This window comes from Tetrao urogallus (genome assembly GCF_951394365.1).
Source record: "Tetrao urogallus genome assembly, chromosome: 16".
Lineage (NCBI taxonomy): Eukaryota > Metazoa > Chordata > Aves > Galliformes > Phasianidae > Tetrao > Tetrao urogallus.
Window position 1 is genome coordinate 8,504,923 of NC_136829.1, and position 10,033 is coordinate 8,514,955.

The window sequence follows — 10,033 nt, forward strand, 5'->3', positions numbered from 1 at the left end:
TCACTTGAGGGTATGCTGCTGTTGCAGCCAGGCTGGGTGTTCAGGATTTCATTTAAAGGAGCTGCATTATTAGAGAGCTTCAGGTGAGGAATCACTGATGAAAGGAACCCACTGCAGGCTGAACCACAGCTCTGAATGTTAAGGACTCTCAGGATGAAAGCTCTTGGAACTCCTAATGAGATTCATGCTGATGGAACCTGATGCCCCTGGCTTGGTGCGAGGGATTTATCCCTTCCCTAATGAGGCATCCCAAGAGCTGGAAACAGAGGGATTGGTTTGTGCCCACTGGCATTCCTGCCTTGAGCTCCACACTTCTGCATGAGGAATGAATAAAAGGAATTTAATTAGTTTCTGCCTGCTGCCATTGAGCTGCTCTGGAGGGATGCAGAGACAGTGTAATAGAGGGAGAATGTGATTTGCATGCTAATTAGGGTACCTACACTTTCTCTGGACAAGTCCTGATGAAGTGCTTCGGGGTGTTTATCAGATCTGCATTATTGCAGGCACTCACTGCGTGTTGGAGAGGAAGAGAAAGGTTCTCTTTTGTAGTGCTGGCCATGTTTGGGGCTGGGGAAAACAGAGCAGAGCTGCTCCCCACACACATGTTGTCCTTGGCACCAGCATCCCCTAATCTCTGCTGCTCTCCTTCCCCCTGTGGCCGTGCCAACACCGCCATTTGTGGGACTGTGCTGTGAACCAGCACAGGGAGATGACCCAGGTATAAAAAGAATGTAAATACATTTTTTTACAGCTTATTTTTTTTTAAGCTATCTTAAGCCATTTAAGGAATGCTCTCCCCATGAGGCTACACAGGTCAGTCATCAGGAGCACAGCTATTTCTGTACAGGGCTGACAGAACAGGTGAGTGTTAGGAATTGTTGAGAGAGGGGCATCCGACTCACGTTGGTTTAAATCAGCAGCTCCCAGTGTGAGCAGTAATGATGGAAAGCCAACTGGAATGGCACTGTGCCCGAACCGAAACGGATCCATCCATTTTAGAGGAGAGAAGGCAGCTCAATGCACTGTGGAGGAGGTTTTTGTTCCATCCATGCTGTGCTGTTTCAGCTGGATTCTTGTTACGGCAAAATCCCAAATGTTCATCTGAAGCAGCCTCCAGCCAAACCCAGATTTGCAGTGTGAGTAGCACAGCTCATCTCATAAATAAGAAGATAAATCAACAGCAAAAAGAGAAAAGCCAAAAAATATTTGAAGTTCTCAACGGGAGCTGCTCTGAGTCCCTTTTTATTCTCATGAGTTTCCTATGTGGTCTTGGAAGAACAACAAGCCAGCCACAACTCCCAGCTGAAACACAGTGCAAGTACAGACAAAGTGGGGAAGGAGCTGGGTGTGAAAGTAGGAGACAGAGGATGCCCAAAGAGACAAACCCACAGAATGGCACACGGCACAGGCAGGGGACGGGCGCTTTGAACCTCAGCAAGTATGGGATGGCAATGGCAGCAATTTGGGAGCGCAGTCTGTTCTCAGGGAAAGCTCTGGGTGGTGTCTGACACAGCTCATATAATAGAAGCCAAACAGCCTTGGCAATGCACTGCAAACACCTTCTACTCAATGAGAGCCCACCTGAGCATCCTGCTTAGCCTGACAGCAGCTCTGCATGCAACCCAAGGGCTCTGGGAGGTGCATAGAAACACCCTGCAGAAACTGCAGTGAAACTACCTCATGCTTCCCCTCGAGCCCTCACTCAGACAAGGCTCTGCACCGGGTTCAGAATTTCAGGTACTCTCCAGCTCTGTAAATTGCTGCTGGAGGGTTGCCCAGGTCCATGCACTGCACCCAGTGAGCAGGAGCTGCCCGCAGGCTCAGTTCCTCTGTCTCAGTGCTGCAGAGAACAGGCAATCCATCACAGACCTCCTCCCATCTTCCATGGATCCCCAAGCATCTTGCTACAGACAGAGCTCAAGACCCAAAATACCACAACTCGCAGAGTGGAACACTCAGCAGAATGTGAAAGCATCCCAAACCACATCACTATCACCAGTTGGTAGGAGCCTATCTCAAATATGGGAAATCCCCCACATGCAAAGAGCTGGGCTCTTCAAAGGCTGCAGCTGTCACAGCTCAGCCCCATGTATTCAGGTTTTTTTTGGGAGAGAGCTGCCTTCACACCTTTTAACTTCAGGTATTTCACAAGGTGAACTCCAGGACCAAGGGTTTTTTGGGAGATACATCACAGGATCAGTGAGATTTCAAAAGACCTTTCAGATCACTAAGTCCAGCCCCAATCCCCCACCATGCCCAACGAATCCAACCCCACCATGCCCACTGAACCCACCCCACCTCACAGCAGAAACTGGCGCACCTTAACGTCAGTAGATTTTAAGGTAAACAGCAACCTTCTGAAAACCAAACTTGTTTCACCAACACCCAACACGATTCGCTTTGCTCAGCAGTGCTGCCCTGCATGCAGAGGGTCAGAGGAGGATCCCGCACGAATACTCTGAAATATACAGTGACAGAGGGCTGTTCCCCATGTGACAATGACACACAGCTGACACTCTCCGTCCTGAGAGCCCAGCAGTAGGTAAATCCCCAAATTCCTTGACAAGTAGCTGCATCCTGTTACTTTGCCTTGCAGCTTCAGAAAGGGAGGCAAACAGCCACGTTGTTTACTTGGGGTCACGCTCAGTCCATGCCAGATTTCTTTAAAATCCCTCTGCAAACCACTCAGCTGTCTGAAGGAGGTGAACTGGGGAGCAGCACCAGGAAAGGAATTCCTGCAGCATTCCTCAGGAATGCAGAACAACTCCACAATTCTTCCCAATACTTTTTTTTTGTGTGTGTGATTTCTAATCTTTATGGTGTTTACATTCCATATATCACTTTTAGAACCAGAGATCAGAAGGGGATTATGACCAAGCTCTCCGCACAGGACTGTTTATCTAAGCAAGAAGAGCAGCACTCCTTTAACCATTTCCACAGTGGCAGAAGTGCTCAGTGTGGGACACACGCATCTGGATGCACATGTGGGAGCAGCACTTCTTCAATACACAGCAGTCTCCAATAGCAAGCACGCGCCCAGAGCTTGTGTCATTTTTACACCCACTTTACATCCAACTTTTTTTGTGATTGGCATCAGGAATTGCATCCCTTCTCCCACACTGCTGACGAAAGAGCCCAGTGACCTGCAGACCTCTGGCAGGCAGAATTTAGGAAAATCACAGCGCTGAGCTAAATCCATCCTGAAGTTCAAACCATCCCCTGGGGCCAAAGCTTGGCTACAAGTACTGGGCTGCCCAAAGGGACCAGAATAAAAAAAAAAGCTCCTATTCACATTGCTGAGATGAGGGCAGCTTGACCAGCACTGCCTGCTCTCTTGGAGAAGGGTTAGTTGCTTATGGGCTGATTGATTATTGGTTGTTGGTTATGTGTTGGTTGGTTATTGGCTGATTGATTATTGTCTAGTTGGTTATGGGTTGAGTGGTTATTGGCTGGTTGGTTATGGGTTGGTTGGTTACTGGCTGGTTTGCTGTGGGTTGGTTGGTTATTTAGGATGCAGCTGTCACCTCTTAAGGGTAAACAGTGAAGTTTGGGAAAGTTCCTTTGATCCTCAGCAAACATTACAGCCCTGCTATCAAAAATACTTTAAGCTCTGTTTTTGAAGTTACGAGTGGTATTTCCTCACTTCCAATTCCCTCAGAGACAGAATGTCAGAAGGAAAAGAAAAAAAAAAAGACATTAAAAAAGTAGGGTCTTAAAAAAGCATTAAAATGCTTGTAAATATTCAGCAACTAAAAAAGGAAATTGATTCATTGGTGTGTAACAGCATCTTCTTAAATTCAGGAAGAACAGAGCCTGCTCTGGTGGAGGAAGTTGGATGTTAGAACAAAGCAGCTGATGAAGGGAAAGGGACCTTGGAAGACATTTTGGAGCTGGAAAAGGTTCCAGTTTGGGAGGTCGGGGACTTAATGCTTGTAAGGTCATACTACAGGCCTTGAGGAGAGGGTTCTCAAGTGCTGGTTTGCAGAGTGCCTTTAAGTACTGTATAAATTATACAATAACCAAGGAGAGTGGGGCTGGGAGGCCTTTACCCTCATTTGAAGCTCACCCCCTCTATACTTCCTTGGAAGAAAAATCTGGCACCCAACCTGCAGCCAACCTGCATGCAGCAGATCAGGTCTGGGGGTGCTGCATACACCATGTGGGTATCAGTGATACTGCCTCACCAAATCCAGCCCCAGGGACCCCTCCCCTGGGGAAGCATCCAATGAAGCATTCATGGATTTGGGTAACGCAGGACCCCACGTGCAGAGGTGGCCATGCATACTCCATGCTCCTCTCTCCCCCCACAGCTATAAGCTCCTACCTGAACCTGCAGCCCCTCCTGCTGCCCTGCAGCCTGCTGCTGCATTTGCAGTGCAGATCAAAATCAAACCCCAGGGACAGTGCAGGCAGCTCCACAAGGCAAAGGTTACAGGTGTTCCCGTGCCCCCGCAGCACTCCCAGCCCCGATGACAGCTGATGGATGACATGCTCCAGTGTGGCTGGCAGCTTCCATGCCCCAAGGAGTGCCAAGGTTCACTGGCATTTTTTTCCTCTGAAGTCAACCCCTGCCTGGCTGCCATTCCTGACCCCTTCAGGTCATTTTTTTCCGTAAGATAAAAGGTACCAGGAGATCTCTTCTTTGAGATCCCTCAAGATCCCCTCCTCTGGGCCTCTGACTGCAAGAAAGACATGGAGACTCCAGAACGTGTCCAGAGAAAGGCAAGAGAGCTGTGAAGGGTCTGGAGCACAGGTCTGGGGGAAGTGGGATGATTCAGTCCGGAGAAGAGGAGGCTCATTGCTAAAATATAACCCTTGAGAGGCCCTTTGCAGTTGGAAAGTCCCACTCTGCCACAGACAAAATATCAGGAAACTTCAGTTACATCAGCAGCTCTGGAGCAAAGCCAGAGACCCCCCTGCTGCCCACGCTGCAGCTCTGAGAGCTGGATCCTGCAGGGCACTGCCGTTGTCGTGTGTGTCCTGCACAGCACCAGTGGGCTCTCACATTTCCTGTCCCAACCTCACCTGCTCAGTACAAGATCTGCAGAAAATTCCAAGTCTGTGTAGAGAAAATATCTTTTACACTGCAGATGTAAAGATGACCAAGGCTGCAGAGTTCTTTTCACTAAAAGAAGGTAGGCCAGGCAAGGAACCCAAAGGAAGAGCCTAAACATGTGAAGCTAATGAGTGCAGAAATAGCAGAGGTGTCGTAGCATGGACGTCAAGTACATGGACACCAGGGACATGGACAAAAGCACATGGACACCAATAATGTGGATACAAGCACATGGACACCAGGAACAGACAGACACAAAAAGATGGGAAAGCACAGCCTGCAGCTTTCTACAGCGTCCAGGAAGGGCCAGGTCCCATCCCCCATTTTAGCACTTTCAAGTGACATGGCCCTCGCTGGCTCACAAATCTCAGCTAATCAGGGCATTTCCTTGGGCCCTCGTATCTATGTTGAATCACTTTCCCCAGGCCACGCTGACTCTCCAGACCTCTCACTCAGTGCTTCCAGCAAGAGACACAACAAACTCCAGCCTAACACAGCTCCCCACAGCTCAGGCTGCTGCTGCCATCCCTCACACACAAAACCAGGCAACTGCACGGAGCCTGTGAGCTCCCACAGCACAAAGCTCCACTGTTAGATGCGTCCGCTCGCGTGGTTTAACATGCATCATCTACCATGCTGACAAAGATTAAATGAGTCATCCCTTAGCAAGCGTTCAGCTGGCCAAGCTCAATCTCGTGGGGCTCTTTGACTGTAACTCAAGCTACTTAAATCTGTTCTACATTAGACTCCCGACAGCCCAAATGGTGTAATTTAAAACATATGTCGGGGTGTAATCGCACCTTTTAATGTAGGTTCAATAAAACCCCAAGGTGATTGAAAATCCAAATGACTTGTCATGAAAAACCTCCTAACGATGTAAAAACAAGCAGCCCGCTCTTCCAGAAATCTGGCTCGAAACACAGCTCAGTTAGATCATGTCTGCCTGATACTGATCCATGGGAAAAAGTTGGTCTTAGTACATGGCACAGTAGCAAAGAGTTTAAATTGTCCATGTCTGGGGACTGCTCCTGGAGTCTGCAGTGAGTGCCTGCTATTGAAACCCTCATGCTGTAAATAGCCCCAGACCAACTCCAGTTCTAGCTTGTGACTGCAGCGGGAGATAAAAGTTGTGACAGCAAAACAAAAGATGCTCCACTTTCATTTCTGATTTACAGCTCAGTGAGCTGGGACTGGGGGAGGGGGCACAGAGACAGAGATAAAGAATGAAGCAGTGATTATTTCACAGACCTTTAAGCAGATTGGCCATGAAACGTGAGTTTCAGAGAGTGCAACATCTGCATCCTGGCACCTTCCATTACTGGGGGGCTCTGGTCTAACAAGAATTAGACATCAGTATTACAATGAAATAATTGTTTGACCTTCTTAACAATGAAGCTGCCTGGCTGGTGCTGGGGGTAAGAAGTGGATTTTGAGACACACTTTTATGAATGGGGACAATCGGTCAGAGCTGTCAGGAAGGCTTTCCTTAGGATTACCAAAGGATATCCAGAAGCGAAGGTGTTCATAGGAAACCAAATGTGGCAATGCTTCGCTTTGCAAAAAAACCAAGCAGACAAAACCCCCCACAAAAACAGCCACAAATGGTGCAAAAAGTATGATGTTATCTGCCTTCATACCAAACGCTGCAGCAAAAAAGTAGGAAGAAGTGAATGGGGTGAAAGCAGCATACACAGGCAGTCACTGTCTGTCATCAGTACAGCAAATGGTCCCTGCAATTAAGAGCACAGGCTCTGTCTAGTTTTGGCATCATTCATCCTAATGGCTGCTACCATATAATGTACAGATGCTGTAGGTGAAATTAAACCTGGAACACCAAAATGATATATCATTTTTGTCCCAATTGCTGATGTGAAAGACATGCTCATGCTGGAATGCAACAATTTCAGTGTTGTTCCTGTCAATCTTCAAAAGCATTGCAATTAAGAGTAATGAAAACAGTGTTAGACGATGAGCAGCAGGGACAGGTGATGCTGAAATGAATAAGCATGAAAAATCTTGGGGATTTATCTGTATCTCCCTGTCTGCAAGGAGCTGACCCTCGTGGGGTTTTTATAGATGTGGTCTTGGTTCAAGACAGGCAAGTAGGAACAGTGGGGAAAAAAGTGCTGTGAGCAAGTCCATGTCTGAACAGTGGGAAACACTGGGGGCAGGGAAGGAGGAGATAAGAGATCCCTGCGGGGCTTCCCGAGCCTCAATTAACCAAGCAGTTCTCCTCACGCAGACACACGGCGTTTCCTTCCCCACTGCCCCAGTGGGCGATGATGCAGCAGGAAGCACTCGGTGTTCTCGGCCCTGCACGCTCCTGTCCACACAAACAGTTTTTCCACGTGGGAAGCCCTAGCGAGGCCAAACAAAGGGATTTTTTCAGATTTCAGGTATGCACACCACGGCCACAAACAGGGTGGGAGCAGCACCCAGCCTCTCTCCACCCAAACCTCACTGCTGCAGAGGCACAGCTGCTGCCACTACCATTGCATCTCCCTGCTCTCTGCGGTGTCCTCAGCTGCCGTTCAGCCCGTTACATCAAACACAAGATTTAGTTAATCATACACAAACAGAACACAGCCTTCTTTGTCAGAGCCCTGCCAGTGGAAAGGACTATTCAGACAGAGGGTGGGCATCGTTTCCATTTGTGACACTACCGAGGGTCAAACATTACTTCTTGCCCTTCCATTAGTCACACCAACCCTGAGCAATGCAGTGGAAAGCCTTCACCTGCCCACCTCTATGCACCAAGATGGGGTCCCAGTGTTGTGCCTGGGCACAGGCAGGCTGAGGATGGTGGCACGTGGCTGAGAACCCAGTGGCTGTGTCTCCTTTTCCAGTGAGGGACAGCTATGCACAGTGCCAGCATGGCTGGTAGCCTTCTCCCAGTCATTAGCATCTTCATAGAACCACAGAAACACAGAATAATGGGATCATAGAAACATGGAGAGACAGGAACATGGAATCATAGAATTATAGAAGTGGGTTGGGTTGAAAGGGACCTTAAAGATCATCGGTTGCAATCCCACACCAGATTGGGCCACACAGGGTCCATCCATGGCCTCAGGTGACCTCCAGGGATGGGGCACCCACCGCTCTGGCAGCAGTGCTGGGGCCTCACCACCCTGTGAATAAAGAATTTCCACCTAACAACCAACCTAAATCTCCATGAAATTAAATAATTTCATTCCTCACTTCTCCCTGCATTTATTGCCTCCCTTCTTTTGCGATGGGACTTGATGCAAACTCTACCAACTACATCACAATGTCTTTGTGTCTCCGTGTCTGCTCCTGGAAACTTCAATGGATTCGGCCTGCTTGAGTGGCAGCAACTCAAGGATTTTTCTGGCCTCTGTTGGGACAAAAGCCCAATGTGTTCCATAGACACAGCTTACACTTCCTTTGGTTCAGCTCATGGGAAAACCCAAGACCCAAAAGTGAACTTGGAGACCCAAAAGATCAATTCCCTATGCTCCCATCATTTTCCAAAATAAAATACTAGAAATCAACCAGTGTTGGCCTGGACTGGTAAATGACCACAGGCTGCCCTGTGTGGGCCGACCCGCTGTCGTCTTGGGACCTCCAACAGCAAGAAGAAATGTGTGTAGGCAGAATTCCACAGCCAGCTTCACGAATCAGATAATGTGATGGGAAAACATAGGGAGAACCTATGTGCTGTGTCCCCAACAGCCTGCTTGAGAGAGACCCAGAGGTTGTGTGCATTGTGCATATTGCAGACCTTGCTTTTAGTTTCTCAAAGTGCAGTACGTGCCTCCTGAGTGCTAACAACTGAACACACCGCACAGAACCGAGCAATTAAAAGAGGATATTCCGCCAGCCAAGGGTTTAATTGGTAGCCATTAAATACAGTGCAGAACTGATCAAGCAGCTTTAGATTTGCAGCTATTCCCTCCGCCCCACACAGTGGGAAGAACCGGAGAACGCAATGGGATGTGGGCACAATTTGTTGGTGCCACCCATACTGTGGGCTGCGATGGAAACACCCCAGGTGTGGGTTCGTGCTCTTTGGAAGAGTCTCAAGGGAAAGAGCGGAGTGAAGCTCTCCTAAGAATCAGGCAAGATTCCCATTGTGGAGAAAATTCCCTGGCAGATTTGTTACCACAGTAGGCATGGATGTCATCTCTAATGCACAGAGGAGAGCATTTTGGGGTCTGGAGGAGGGCAGAGCTGAGCGCTGGTGCTTCTGGGGGGACCCATGCACAAGGGCTGGCTCTGAGCAGGGAGCCCAGGGCTGCTGACACAGCACTGCCTTTCAAATGTAAACAACTGTCCATGGTCCAGGAAAGCATTTCACAGAGCCCAGCCCAAATATTAAAAGAAGAAATCTCCCCTCCCTCTCAAATCTCACTGCAGAATCTCAATTTAATTTTAATTTTCATCAGTTTAATGAACTCTGGCGTTTCCCATCTGCCTTTTGTTTTCTGGACCACGGGGTACATTTCAAGGTGTTTGTCTCCCCCCCCCCCTTTGTGAGAATAAATGCACTTTGAAAAATGTCAGCAGAAAAGGAAGCCTGGAGCAGCTCATGGGGCGCTGCAGGACATGCTGAGGGCCCAGGAGCAGGCAGCCCTGGCAGGGCGCCCCGTCCCACCCACCCCTGACCGCGTCCCTTTTTGAATCGCCCTTTGTTTGCTGCAGACTCACTCTAGTGGTTTCTCACACCACGAATTAAGCCCTGATTTATCCAAACCTGGCCCAGAGGGCCTCTGGCTCCCCGCCAGAACATACATCGCCTTTCTCTTTATTTGCTCTTCCTTTCTCAGTCTCTCTCTCTCCCTTTGGGCTCCCGTAATTATTATTAAAAACAACAACAAAAACACAACAGAACACAAATTTTGCTGATTAAAGTACTCACTTTCATGTCAATACATTTGTTTTTGACTGCCTTTGGGGTCAGAAGGAAGTACAAATCATTTTTTGTAGATTGGCAAGGATAGCCAATCCTTGAGA